The sequence below is a fragment of the Conger conger genome, chromosome 12 (assembly GCF_963514075.1).
Source record: "Conger conger chromosome 12, fConCon1.1, whole genome shotgun sequence".
Taxonomy (NCBI): Eukaryota; Metazoa; Chordata; class Actinopteri; order Anguilliformes; family Congridae; genus Conger; species Conger conger.
In genome coordinates this window covers 24175384-24189999 of record NC_083771.1, presented here as the reverse complement: position 1 = coordinate 24189999, position 14616 = coordinate 24175384, and the positions used below count along the sequence as shown (strand labels likewise).

Genomic DNA, 14616 nt, shown 5'->3' with positions numbered 1-14616 from the left:
ACATTCCCAAATTGGTTTCGCGATAGATTTACAGACAACGATTTGCCCGTTTTGCGGATTCAGAACATTGCCCTCTAAAGTTTTTATCTTGAATATGTTACCTGTGGATGAGTGTATGCGTTCTGTGGTTGTGCTGTTCTTGCCTCCTTGATAATCGCTGAAAAGCTTGCATCCTATACAGCAGCCGTTTGCAGCAGGGCCGGAGGAAATACTATATGAGACGCACGCAGAATGATCAGTAGCATACTGCTATGTGCATGATTGCACACGCATGTCAATTTCCATTATAAAAATTGATGTTTTCTGTATATGCCCTAATAGAATGTTGCATCCCATCAAGAAAGTTAGAAATCTTGTGTTTTCTATTTTATACACAGACTTGTGATGTGAAATTACCGGATTGGAGCTTCTGATTGAGGCTTCTATGTGAAGGGGAAGGTATGTGTAGGCAGATCGAGCGGAGTGGGGATTGGAGCTGAGAAGAGCACTACTTTGTGAAATGTTAGTGACCTCTGTGTTGTAGTTCGTTTTTTTTTAAATGGTGGTGACTACCTGTCAGTAACAGCTCAGTGCCAAACATAAACAGTAATGACCATTCCACCTGACATAATGCTACTTCTACCCTGATCTAAAAACATTGCTTTCTGATTTCTAAAACTAAACGCATTCATCTGAATATCTGATTTAGCTGTTTGAAGATTAAAAACATAAATGGCTATGCATTTATCAAGTGGTAACACGATTTTCTCTGAGGAGAATGGGTGTAAAATGGAGGAAACTGTTACACCATGTCTATTTTTTTCTCACAAAACAAATGGATAGAATGCACTCACAAATAGTGAGAAAATGCTTAGTAAGAAAACCTGAGATATGCTGGCAAGAAGTGCTGATTTCACGACCTTCCCTGAATGCTTTTCTGCACGTGGTATCCCTGGGACACTGCCCTTGCCCTCCAATTCTCTGTCTTGTAAAGTATTCCATGAATAGTTTGTATTTATTTATTTATCTCTTCATTCAGCAGAACATGTCATTGATCCAAAATCTCTTCTGCAAGAGAGACCAGGCACAGGTGCCAAGGCTATACACTTAAATTATTGAGACCTGTGTAAACAAAAAAAAGGGAAAAAGTGCAACAATATACAGAAACAACAGCATAGTGTCCACTAAATAAGCAAAGACAAAGGGGGATGGCTACCTCCAGTGAGAGTATGTTTCTTATTTAAACATACAGACTTCATCGCCTGCCATGTATTGTACATGAATGAGTGAAACCAATACCACACATTTTCTACATGTTTGCTCATATTAATACATGGCATTAAATCAGTCCATAAATCATCCCATGTGCTCAGTGAAAATCAATACAACAATACAATTTTTAAAATCTATAAAACAATCAACAGGGCAGAGTAAACTCTACCAGTCAGTCCAACCCAACATAAAAAACATGCCCCTTTCCTGTTCAAAGACATATAGGGATATATGACCTTTTGGAAATGTGTACTTCTGCACAGTTGAACTGACATATAGATGATATGTTAACTGAAAGGAAGGCTCTTCCATCATGAGATTGTCTGTGTCATGGTCTCTGACCAACAGGAAGAACAAGCATGCCTGCCAAGGAGAATACATTACATTACACGTATTTAGCTGATGCTTTTATCCAAAACAATATACAGTTGATTAGACTAAGCAGGGGACAATCCCCCAGAAGCAATGTGAGGTTAAGAGCCTCGATCAAAGGCCCACCTGCACCACCTTTCCGAGTCCCCAGCTATAGGCTGCCCACCAAACCAAATACAAAGAATAAAATAAACAAAAAAACACTCATAATTCCTCCATCTGATTTCTTCGTACAGTGTGTTTTCCAGACGTCTCTGTGTTGATTTCTGAACAACACGGGAACACTGAGTTAATGAAATCTACGGGCAATGAGATTAGACGTAAATTGGACAGAGGTTGGTGGTTTTGGGCATCCCTCTATCAGTCTGAAGGAGGAAACAGAAGCAAGAAAAAATCAGAAAACATAATTAACATCTCTTTTGATGAAATGTTACCGACAACGCTCAGTTAGATCTAATTCTCAAATTTCCGTGGAGAGTAATCATCCGTTCCAACATTTTTTTAACTTGTTTTCTTCCTTTTTATGTAATTTTCTATTCATTTTAATTTAATTGGAATTAATGAAAGAAAATGAGTGGGCTTGGTCCAGAATGAGCTTCAGTAGTTGAAGGACAGCGAGAGAAGATCCACAATAAGACAGGAAATGTGGATTAAGAGATCAGGTCCTCTCTGTTTCCTTTGGTCACTAAGACAAATTAGAACTCTTCACTTTCAGATATAAAGCAAAACAGTGTCCCTGTTGTCTGTCAAACACAACTCATGCTTACGAGAGAGAGAGAGAGAGAGAGACAGAGAGAGAGAGAGAGAGAGAGAGAATGAGTGTGCGAGAGAAAGTGTGTGAGAGAGACAGAGTGACAGAGAGAAAAACAGAGGGAGAGAGGTGATGAATGGGTAGAACAGGTATGTAGGTAGGTAAGTCCAGGTTGACAAAAAGCCTACAAAGTGAACAGAGGGACTACAGGGGGACTACAGAAGAATTGTGTCACCATGACACTAATCAAGATCATCCTGAGTTAACAAGGAAGTGACATCACAGGTAGTATCTCGCTGCCACCTCATAAAATCACACGGGAGCCCACTGCCCATGAAATGACCTACGCAAGCTGAGTTCACAGTGACCAGCTCATTTGGTTCTTAATTTTGGCTTTGTCTAACATAATCCTGGAAGGAGGTTACTGCAGTGGAGAAGATAAACCCTCTGTCCATTAGAGCCCTGTGTGATTATCTACTGCAGAGATGAGGCCCAGTGAGGCTCAGCATCCTCTGTGTTCCTCCACAAATCACTTCCTCCGACTGATGCTCCTGCCCCATGCTAGCCTGGCCTTAGCCAGAAGCAGATCAGTGTGTAGACACTCTCAGAAACAAGGTGACGGTGGAGGTACATTTTGGTTCTTCAAGGATCAAATTTCCAAAATGTGAAAGTACAGTAATGTTCTCTTTTGGGTACAAATGAGTACTTTTACCGAGCAAAAACTGCTGGCTAGAGGTATAATCCCCAACACACACCCTTCAAACACTACTGCTCACAGTGTGAGTGGATGCAAGCCTGCATTTATTCGCAGAGGTCGATATAGCTGCCAATAAAATATGAAATCCCAATATTACACTACGAATCAGACTTGTGATTTACTTATCATGTTGAATGGTGACTGTTGCTATAGGGACACACTTTCAAGCATTTGTTCCAGTTTTCTTACACAAAGAAAGTGCCCTTCAGTGAAGTGTCCTCACACTATTGAAATGGCCATAGCAATGATATTAAATTAGCTATATCAAGCCCATAAACCTGTAGCTTGTACATAGTATTTCACCAGCTGTAAATGTTTGCCTAAGAGTTTTAGTCCGCCCTTAGGCATTAACATTAGTTATAAGCCCGTAAAATGAATACTTTTGGCAGGAAAGCAGGCTAAATGATACATTTTACCAATACCGTTTAATTATCGCAGGCCGTATATTCAAGATGTGCATTGAATTGAAAATGTTTTTCATTAGCAAAATTTGGCGTGCCATAAAAACACATATTTTATGAAAGCACAAACACTTACAAACAAAAACCTCTGCCAATGTCGATAAGCTGCACTGCCATATGCAATCCAATCCCCCATACATTTAAATGGCTTTCCTCCACAAGTGTACATTTGGAATGACTGCCGGGACTTTGTAGAGAAGCTCTGGGGGTACTGGGGGCTGGGGGATGGGGGTACTGGGGGCTGGGGATGGGGGTACTGGGGGTACTGGGGGATGGGGGTATGGGGGGGCTGGGGGATGGGGGTACTGGGGGTACGGGGGGTACTGGGGGCTGGGGGCACTGGGGTACTGGGGCCTGGGGGTACTGGGGGTACTGGGGGTACTGGGGGCACTAGGGGTACTGGGGGTACTGGGGGCTGGGGGTACTGGGGACTGGGGTACTGGGGGTACTGGGGGGGCTGGGGGCTGAGACTGGGGGTACTGGGGGCTGGGGGATGGAGGTACTGGGGGCTGGGGGTACTGGGGGCTGGAGGATAGGGGTACTGGGGGCTGGGGGTACTGGGGGCTGGGGGTACTGGGGGCTGGGGGTACTGGGGGCTGGGGGTACTGGGGGCTGGGGGATGGAGGTACTGGGGGCTGGGGGATAGGGGTACTGGGGGTACTGGGGGCTGGGGGCTGGGGGTACTGGGGGCTGGGGGGGCTGGGGGTACTGGGGGCTGGGGGTACTGGGGAATCTGGCGGAGCTCCTTAATTTGTGTTTTTATGGCCCGGGGCAGCCCTCGGGGCCCCAGCCAGCTCCAGAGCTGGGGAAAGTGCTGAGAGAGGTAAGCAGGAACACAGTAATGGATGGGGAGAGCTCTGCCGCTGCCTATAGAGATATCACTCAATCTCCTCAAGGCAGCACTCAAGGGCAGCCTCATCTCTCTCTCTCTTTCTCTCTCACAATCTCTTTTTCCCTCACTCTCTCTCCCATTCTCTTTCATGCTCTCTCTTTCTCTCCCTCTCTATCTCTCTCTCCCTCTCTGTCTCTCTCTTACTTTCTCTCCCTCGTTCTCTCCCTCTGTCTCCCACACACTCTCTTTCTCCCTCTCTCTCTGTCTCTCTCTCCCTCTCCCTCTCTCTCACCCTCTCTCTCACTGCCCCCTCTCTCAAATCATACAGTAGCTTTTTATCGCTGTGCTACATTTCACCTCAATGCTGTCATCATAGTTTAATATACTCTTGTACGTGTTGTGTACTTAGGGCCTCTCCAATTAAATTAACACACACCGCTCTACACCTGCTTTTATTTAGCCAGAGGGAAATCACTTTGCATGATTGAGAATTTAAAGCAGGCCCCTAATTCATATTAACTCCAAATGTTTTACGATCGCTCTGTCACCAAAATGTAGACCTCAATATTTATGACAATGTGGGGGAGCAGCAGCACACGTCTAAGGAACACATTATTCACCTTCACAAGTCACCTGCCTTCAATTTCAATTGTTTACCAATAGTACTTACCTCACACTCTTTAAACATTTACCCGAAATCCAGGTAATGCTAAACTGCTACATGTATAAATAATGCAATTTACTTCTCTCCTGGAAAAATGAATGCTGCGGGAGTGCTGAATGATTGCAGTTCTGTGCTGTTGCCTGTCGTGTCCCAATACACAGTACATCTGCATATCGGTTCAGTCCCGAGTCAGATGTATAGCTGATGTATCTGAACTGACAGGGGAGGGGGAGAGGAGAAACGTCTGTGTCCTGACATTATTTTACGAGATGTGACACGGTGTGACAGCAGATTTCGGGGAACCGCCATAAATCTGGTCCCTGTCAACTTGCCGTCTGCTTTCATATCGGATTTTTCCAATCCCAATTTTCGCACGGAAAATAGCTGTTTATCGTTTATCTCCCGTTCCAATGCATCAGCTAGTAGTTAATGAAGGTTTTGAGTCAATCGAGTCTGTCCCCCCGTAATGTGAAATGGATATTTATTAGCACCTCTTGGTGCAGACCTGGCCATTCCTCAAGTGTCCTCCAAATGTCAGATTATCCCACATTAGATCTGAGCAATTTCCTGTTATAAAAGCGTGCGTATTCTCGTCTGGTTAATTACGGGACGAGACGCAGAGCAGAACAATGCGTGTCAGCCTTCAGGTCCTCCCCTGGCATCGTTTCACAAACGGCGAGGTTGGAGCGTATTGTTTGCGCTGATTCAGATATTTGTGCTTCTGCTACTTTTGTTCCCGTAGCGTCTTGTGTTAAAGCATCGCAGTGTTGTGTGCACATACAGCCGCAAGTAAAGAACAAGCGATCTGGAGCAGCTTCATGTTGGTTGTTTTGATTTTAGCAGTGTGCTTTCTCCATATTGCACTGTGAATGCCCCAAAATCTATTTCAGAAATGTTCCCCCTCAAGATCACGATGGCAGAAAAATGATAGCTCCCAGTCGGCGTTAAAGGACCTGCTGTGTCAGTATGTCAGTACGTGCATTAAGTCCTGATGCTCCTATGCATGCATGTCAGGTTAGTTGTGCTCCTGTTGTTGCCCTTGATCAAGGCTCTCGCCTCATGACTGCAGTTGGTTCCTGGGTGCTGCACTGTGGCTGCCCACTGCTCCTTAGTAACTATGATGGGTCAAATGTAGAGGACAAATTACCCCACAGGGTTCAATAAAGTATAGACCCATCTTAATCTTAATCTTGATAGTCAACCATGGGCCTGTTCCAAAAAGCAGGATTACTGAGTTTGCTGGATAACTGCTCTGAATAAAACCCCAAAACAGCTTTTTAATTCAGCCCATGTTCCAGGTTTTTGGTGCGGTCCAGGTTTTAATCTGTGCATTTATGTGACTAAATCCGTAATCAGCAATCCTGCTTTGTGGAACAGGCCCCTGGACACAGTTTGTAGCCAACTTGGGTGAAAAATATCAAAAGAAGAACCAAAAAGAACAGCATGGGTAGGGTTAATGTTGCATGCAGTATACTTTTTTTAAAGGCAAAGAATGATATAAACTCCTGCCGGAGTGGAGTAAGTCCCATGTGGAGAAGACATCAGTGAGAATAGATAGATGATGCGGTTTGCTCGTAACGCTACCGGTGCCCTGTTATTAATGACCGGGGAGGCTCAGAAATGCAGGGGGCCCTCCATGGCATGCTAGAGCGGGGGAAATATCCAGAAGCCTCTGTTTCCTGAGAGTCCTGTGATGGAGAAAACACTGCCAGGTCAGGCCCGGGGGTTTGAGCCTAGAGACCTCCACAGTCCCATAATCCCACAGTCCCACAGCACAGAGCAGACAGCTGGACATTTCAATTACACAGCAAACAAAAATGCACTGAACTCCAGACCTTTCGGGGGGAAAAAATGCATGTTCAAGAGCTTTAATGACGGCGGCAAATTAAAAATACATTAGTTCAACACTAAATCTACTTTAAACCTTAGATAAGCACACAGGAAAGTAGCCATTTTCAGTAGTTTAATTAAGCGATGGCCCTCATTAATTGAATCATTCAATAAATAATTTTGTTATTTAGCTGCCGCTGTTATCCAAAGTGCTTTATAGTTGATTAGACTACACAGGGGCCAATCCCCACCGGAGTAATGTGGGGTTAAGGGCCTTGCTCAAGGGCCCAGCGGCCATGCAGATCTTATTGTGGTTACACCGGAGATTGAACCACCAACCTCCAGGTCCCAGTCATGCATCTTAGCCACTAGGCTACAGTCAACAATATCCAGAAATACCGTTTGTTTGTTCACTTATAAATGGAAACATATGACATATAAATACGACTGAGAGAACTGTACTATTTGAGGCTATAGGATCCTTCAGAGATATAAATGAATGTAATGATATTGATCCCCAGACTGTTCAGGAGGCGGAGGATGTCAGTGGAGTCTCCGATGCGTTTGTTTCTGTGGGGGTTATGGGTCGAGGGTCCCACAGCTGGGACATACACCCAGAAGCTCTGTTTGGCGTGTTTCCCATAATGCAGTCTGCTCCGCAGCCTGTGACAGCTGGGTTCTCTTGACATCACACTAACCTCTCCAGACTGCACCACAGCCCACTGCACCACAACCCACGCACTAACCTCTCCAGACTCACCACAGCCCACACACTAACCTCTCCAGACTCACCGCAGCCCACACACTAACCTCTCCAGACTGCACCACAGTCCACACACTAACCTCTCCAGTCTCCAGACTGCACCACAGCCCACACACGGACGGCCAAACATCACGTCCAATCATGATCCAGCACAGACGGCCAAACATCACGATCCAGCACAGATGGCCAAACATCACGTCCAATAACGATCCAGCACAGACGGCCAAACATCACGTCCAATCACGATCCAGCACAGACGGCAAAACATCACGTCCAATCACAATCCAGCAATCAGCAGAGCAAGAGTTTAGGAACCGCTAAGGTGGGTAGACAGGATGGAGGTGACCATTGCTGAAAAAATGTTTCAATTTAGAATTTCAAAAAACTGCTATCATCTATGTCTGGGGTGATTGTTACTCTTTGTGTAATTAAACGAATACGACATTAATCAAGCTGGTTATCTAAATTAGTTAAGCAATTAGCCTAGTACAGGCGACACTGTGAGGGAAATTACATTTAATATTTATCTAACTAATCAGAGTTTGGTTTACAACTTTTTCGATGGAATGATAAAATGACGTTTAGAAAAATAAAAACATTTGCCTCCTGGTCTTTTCACCAGCTCTATGAATAATTACCCGAGTCATTGGAGATCTCAAATCCAGCTTTTCATTGACATCTTTTTGTCAGAGGTGCTTTTTATCTTTGTTCACTATGATTAGCTAGCAATGCGACTTGAAACACCCCATTTGCATTGCAAAAGAAATGCAAAAACAGGAAATTACATACATATTTAAAGAGGAATTATTAAATTTTACTGCTACTGTCAAATATAAATTTAGGCAGAATGTAGCAAATATTGAAATATGAAACATTAAAATGAGTGGAAGCCAGTCCAGCACAGCCCAGTTGAATATCTACAGAAACGTCTCAGTGAATCATTGAAAATAATAAATTATTAATGCAGCTGTTACGGTGAGTGGAAGCAGTGAACAAACATTTAGAAAAACTAAATAAAGCTGGAAGAATCCAACAAGAAATTTAAATATGTATCCATATATTCATTTCATGAACTACATGTTAATTATATGCTCTATTTTTGTCACTGTATCCGTTATGTTTGGTGGGAGCGATAGATTTCCTGAATCTGTTCTCATTGTGTTGCTTACAGCTTATTGCAACACATACGATTGAAAAACACAGTTGCTTGAAGGCAATGTCATGTTAATTCAGCCATTTGATAGCACTATATTATCACCAAGAGAAGGCGAATCCGGCTTCTTTTTGTTATAAATTATTATAATGTTCAAATCAGCCATGGCCAAGACAGAAATATTTGCATTTGACTTAATTGGTATTTACTTAATTACTTCTGCAGTTTATTGAACAAGGTATCATCATATTAATAGCAGAACCTGTGCACCATCTACTAACGCACACCAGAAATCGTTTTTATCTGGCTAGATTTTATTAAAAGTTTTTATGTATTTATTTATTTTTAATTAAATTTATTAAACAATACGTATTGCATTATGGACGCAGGCAAAATCTTTGGACAGAAGCTCACTCGCTGTTTTAAACACCTGGCACATCTAGCACCTCAGTTTTTCAGCTTCCTTTTGCAGCTTTCATGTATTTGCGGTCCCAGTGAGCAGGGGACTGCCCTGATAAGCACTGGCTTGTTTGACTGAATCGGAACGAACTAAAGGCTTGTTTGACTGAATCGGAGTGAACTAAAAGCTTGTTTGATTGAATTGTCCTTGCCCTTAATGTGGCTAAATGTGTGTGATCGAATCTAGGGGTTACTACTGTCGCCACAGCCAATTTAAGTCAATATAATTCCGTGTACAGGAACCCACTGAGCACCCAGTACAATTATTATAATGTAGTTATCATACGCCAGTACACCATCAGTGTGCAAAACAACGGAATTGAGTTGAACCACAGCCAGGATTTGCTCCAAACAAGTCTATATATTCTGCCGTTGCTGTCCTTTGTAATAGAATAGTGCATGTACTGTATTTACAAACCCTATTAAGAGCATATTAGGTTTACTCATAACCATATTTAAACTGCGTATGAACAAGGCCTGAGAGAACTCATCAGCACACATCGCTGGAGAGCTTGACCAAGAAAAACAGGCTCTTGCCAAATTCCCAGCAGGCCAGTCAGTCCTGGTTAAGGGGAATTGAAAAAACAAAAAAATAAATGTATTTAGGATTCCCGCTTTAGAGGCCCCTATCCCACCTCTATCCCTCTGACTAATGCGTTAGCGCACATGCTATCAACCAAGGCCGCGGTAATCATCTGGACCCCTTTCAGCTAAAATAAAACAAAATGCGGTGCTTTGGTTTGTTAACACGATTTGCAGAGTGTACGCAGGGGAGCAGAAAACCGTTCCAGCTAGGCCTGTCTGTTCAGCCGGCCTGATTTATTCATTCATTTCCTTCCCTCTTTTAATGGAAATATAAAAGCCCGCATTGATTAGCGTTTAAGGATCAGCAGTTAATACATTAGAAGACCATGGAAGCAAGGAAAATATATAGCTTTCTGTATCAACGTTTTCTGTGATTATTATTCCTGCGATTATTTGTCACAGAATTCCCAGAGCACACCTCGGGACAGAATGACTACAGCTGAATTAAAATTATCCGCCATCGTCAGATCTTTCACAAGTTCTGCAACAACTACTCTCAGACATGTTCGTTTGCATTTGTCTGATGTTTGATCTTGTGTCTTAATCTATTATTTTCAATAAAAAAAAAAATTGGGGGGAAAAGTAAACAAGGAAACAAGCATTCCATTTAGACTACAACAGTACAATACCCAACACATTTATATGGGATTCAAAATAATGTTTATTGTGTTTGCTGCAAAGTTTGCTATAAACCATATATCTGAATAGCCACCTGTGCGCACTCTCTGATGTAGTAGAAGCTTCAGCAAGGGGTAAGCAGCAGAATCACAGATCTCACACAGCCTTGGATGAAAAGCTCCAAAAACCAAACCTTCAAAGGCTCTTCAGAGATAGGTTGCTTATTCATAAAAAGTACTCAACACTTTGATCAACCAGTTAGAAATGTAATCTCCGTTGGTTCAAGCAGAATGCAAACTGCTTTGCTGAGACTAAATGTTCAGCAGTTACCAGGGAGAAATACTTTCCTATCGTAACGAAAGATGAAACTCGTTTTATGATGAGTACATATTCCCAAGGACATGCCTATGATAATGATAAATTAAAAACCTTGAATCATAATATTGTGAACAGGTCCAATATGACCATAAGGCCCAATATGACGAATAATACGCGTGTGCTATAATTACTGTTGTGCTATTCATGAGCCCATGGATGGAGGCTATAGTGCGGTATTGATCCCTGACCAGGCCAATGCCCCGGGGGGGAGGGTTTCGGTTGGCAGGGCTTCCACCAAAATGTCGGTTCCTCCAGCCGACCAAGAGCTTCAGCTGTGCCCTCACCTGCCATGATTCCTGCATCCTAATCCCAATTTAATGCCAATTTAAACCAAATTTTATCTCATCAATCCAACTCAATCTCATCATTCCAAATTAATCTCATAATTCCAAATTAATTTTATAATTCCAAATTAGGAAGAGAAAATTTGAATAAAAAATATAAAAGTTTTTTAAATAATCCCAGACCAGGGCATGTAAACACACTTTCATTAGCAATGTGTGTCATCCTCCTGGCTCAAAGCACACATTCTCTCATTTATTTTATATGGAAATGAAAGTGAAATGAGAAAAAATAACATTTTAATAATTTACTGAAGGTACATTAATCCCAAGTACTTCTTTTCAGAAGTAATTTGTTTACAGTACAATAACACATTTGTGAATGTCTGGGGATGTATAAAAAATGAGCAAAATCCAGTTTGCCGTATGTCATCATTTCAGTAAGATTTTTTTATGCATAGCCATGCATTTGGTTGTATAAATGGATTCCAAATGCTGACACACTGCCTTATTAGACAGTTTAATTAATTTACCCTCAAAATGTATATAATGTATTACATTTTATTCATTTTAATGACATTGTGTGCCTATTTTATAATAATCTGTAATAATCTGATGTCTAGGCACATGCAGTTTGTAGGCGTAAAAGTAAGCACATATTCCCCCACATAGCCAACAGTTTTAATTCATTTTCTCAAGGGAAATCCTGACAAAATCAGTTTGAAGAAGCACGTTCCAATGAGAACAGTGAAACGAACCCTACACAGGATATCAGTGGGATGTTTATAGATTCTGATGCACTGCTTGCTTGTTCAGTTCAGTAGTCTTCATCAGAGGAAAGACGATCTCCATGCTCTGACACCAGCTTTCGATTAGTAGAATTTGTGTACGTAAGAGAGGGGAACATCAGTCCAATCGTTTCTCTGTGATCAGCCGAAATTCTGACATCTGTTTAAGGCTGTTTATACAAGAGGTAAGTATGTTCGGGGAAATATTATGCTAGCTTTATTTTACCTTTCTCCTGTTCAAATGAAAAACATTGTAGAGGAATGTGCAAGGTAGAGGCCCTGGATATAGGAGGAGTTAGGAGAACCTCTGAAAAAACATCAGTTCCCCATGCAGACACAATGAGAAATGTTAGATCTTTACAGCACCGACTGGGAGAAACTTGCTTCTGAACTCAAACATGGCAATCCCAATGATCAGTACGCACACAATATCAAATATCAAACCTCCCTATTCAGCACATATTCACGTTTATATCATCACATAGGTAATCACGACTGTGATCCTACTGGGTCATTTCTGTATATGTACAACCTATAAAACAACTGCCAGAGGTCCTACTATATGAAAAGACCAACATAAACAAAGAAAAGCTGTCATTTTACAAAGGACCTTTCCTCTACCTATCGGACATGATCTTCGGCTGGGTCACACAAACCAGTCACCATCCCTCCAGTCTGATGTCAGTATCTACATTATGGGATAAGTGAGGCTCTTTCAACCCCACAGGGACAGAGGAGAAACCCGAAGCAGCTCGAGAGGGGGGGGAGAGGCAACGCAAACAGGGAGCGGATAGCAGCTCCGGAGAAGCAGAGCGATGGAGATGGGCAATGCCTTAAAACAGACGGCAGAGACGGAGAGAGACGGGAGAGGTGGGAGGAAGGGGAATTCCTCTGAAACTAATTAATGGAGGGCTGAGAATAGGCTCCAGGCAAGAGTGTTGACACAGGGGTCACCCATCTCCTGACCCCTGGCTTCAGGGCAGGGCTTCAGAGGGACGTGGATAACAGACTCTAAAGGTGATTGTCTGGCTAGTGTCAGCTCTTTCAATGCATTCCTCCCTTCTCTGTCTCTCTCTCTCTCCCCCTCTCCTCCTCTCTTTCTTTGCGAGTGACCACTTTGTGTCGGCGCTCACGGAGAAGCGGCGAGTCGTGTTTGTGAAGCAGCGCTCGGGTAGAGTGTGTCCTCCCGCGCGTTAGCCGCCGCTACAGTGCCTGCCCTTCCAGCCCGGGGAAGGGATGGATGCGCCGTCACAAACGCAACGCACAACCACAAAGACAACAAACACTAATTACAGAAGACAACAGCAAGTCACCCTCAGTGCACACCGCCCAGTGCCACACACACACACACACGCACACACACACACACAAAATCAGCACATCCTTCTCCAGATAGATCTCACCTCACTTTCCCCCTTCATGAGACCAGCCCAGCAAGAGACATAAACAAGGGTAGAGCCCTGGTACTCACTGAAACGCTTTGGCCGCTCCTGTCTGGCTAGCTTTCCTCCTCGCAGTGTGTCTCCGTACGTGCGCGCGCGTGTGTGTGTCGGCTCCGGCCGGGAAAGTCTCACGTGCGGAGGCTGATCAGCGCTAGCTGTGGCTGCACCAGGGGCTCGCTCTGCTCTGACTGAGGGAAGCTATAGCACTTTTAAACTCGCTCCAGCGCCCCATGTGACCAGCCCAGCCGTCAGAGGAGATTCAAGGGAGCGTTCTCACCTCATCGTGTCCACAGTGCGCCCCCTAGCCACGGCTTAGGGAACTGCACCCCCACACACACACATTTCACTGGGGGAAGTGTGACAGATGAGGACGGGTGATTTAGTTATTTCATATTGAATTTATTCCGCAAAGGTCAGCACTTCCGCCTTCTCCTCTTTCTGAGGTATGTTTTGTACAGAGCCAAGAACCCTTTGGACATAATTGTATAGTGGTGGATGTTAAAGATTAATTTTGATAGCTTATAGTTTTCCCCCTGGTGTTTTAATATAATAGTCTTTTTTCATTGTTATAAGGAGACAACATAAAATATGAATGCAATATTAATACAGCTTCACAGTGTGACAAAATAAATTATGCGGTGAAATAAAACAAATATTTAAGCAGCCACGCTTGTCTCTTTCCCAAAAACACACTGAGGAGAACAGCAGTGACTAGAGCTTTCCCCAACAGACCACAGCATCAGTGGAAATGTTACATTTCTCCTGGTTCACGAGAGCAACTTGCTGATGAATGCAGAATTACAGTATTTCTGGGCTATAGTACATATAGTTATTTAGATACATTTCCATTTCACTTATTGTGAGGACCTATGTTCAACTGCTTAATCATTTAGCTCATTAGCCCAATTTAGGCTGTTACAAAACAGGATAATAATAACAGGACAATAAAAATGATAAGCCCTTTGGTAGATGCAATCTTAGCTGCCCATGCCAGGAAAAATGGAAAAATGTGTTTGTTTGTTTGTTTGTTTTTATTAATTTGTTACTTTGTATTTATTCATTCATTCATTTGCATTCTGGCTTTGTCATAGGTAATAGCATTTAACTACTGTATGTCTATTGTACTGCAGTAAGTATTTACAATGCATTTTTAATCTTGTGCATTTTTAATTTTTACTGTGATTATTATTCCTCTGTTGTGTTCATTTACTCCATTTGCATTTGCATTTTC

At 42.9% G+C, this 14616-nt stretch overlaps 1 protein-coding gene across 1 annotated transcript in view; it reads right to left on the bottom strand.

Moving 5' to 3' along the window:
- The window catches only part of cntfr (ciliary neurotrophic factor receptor), a 221851-nt gene extending 208294 nt beyond the window's left edge, over positions 1 to 13557 (bottom strand). Inside the window, exon 1 of the mRNA XM_061215585.1 lies at positions 13415 to 13557. The gene's annotated coding sequence lies outside the window, so the exon portion shown is untranslated. The remainder of the gene's footprint in view (positions 1 to 13414) is intronic.
- Between the last annotated feature and the right edge of the window lie 1059 nt (positions 13558 to 14616).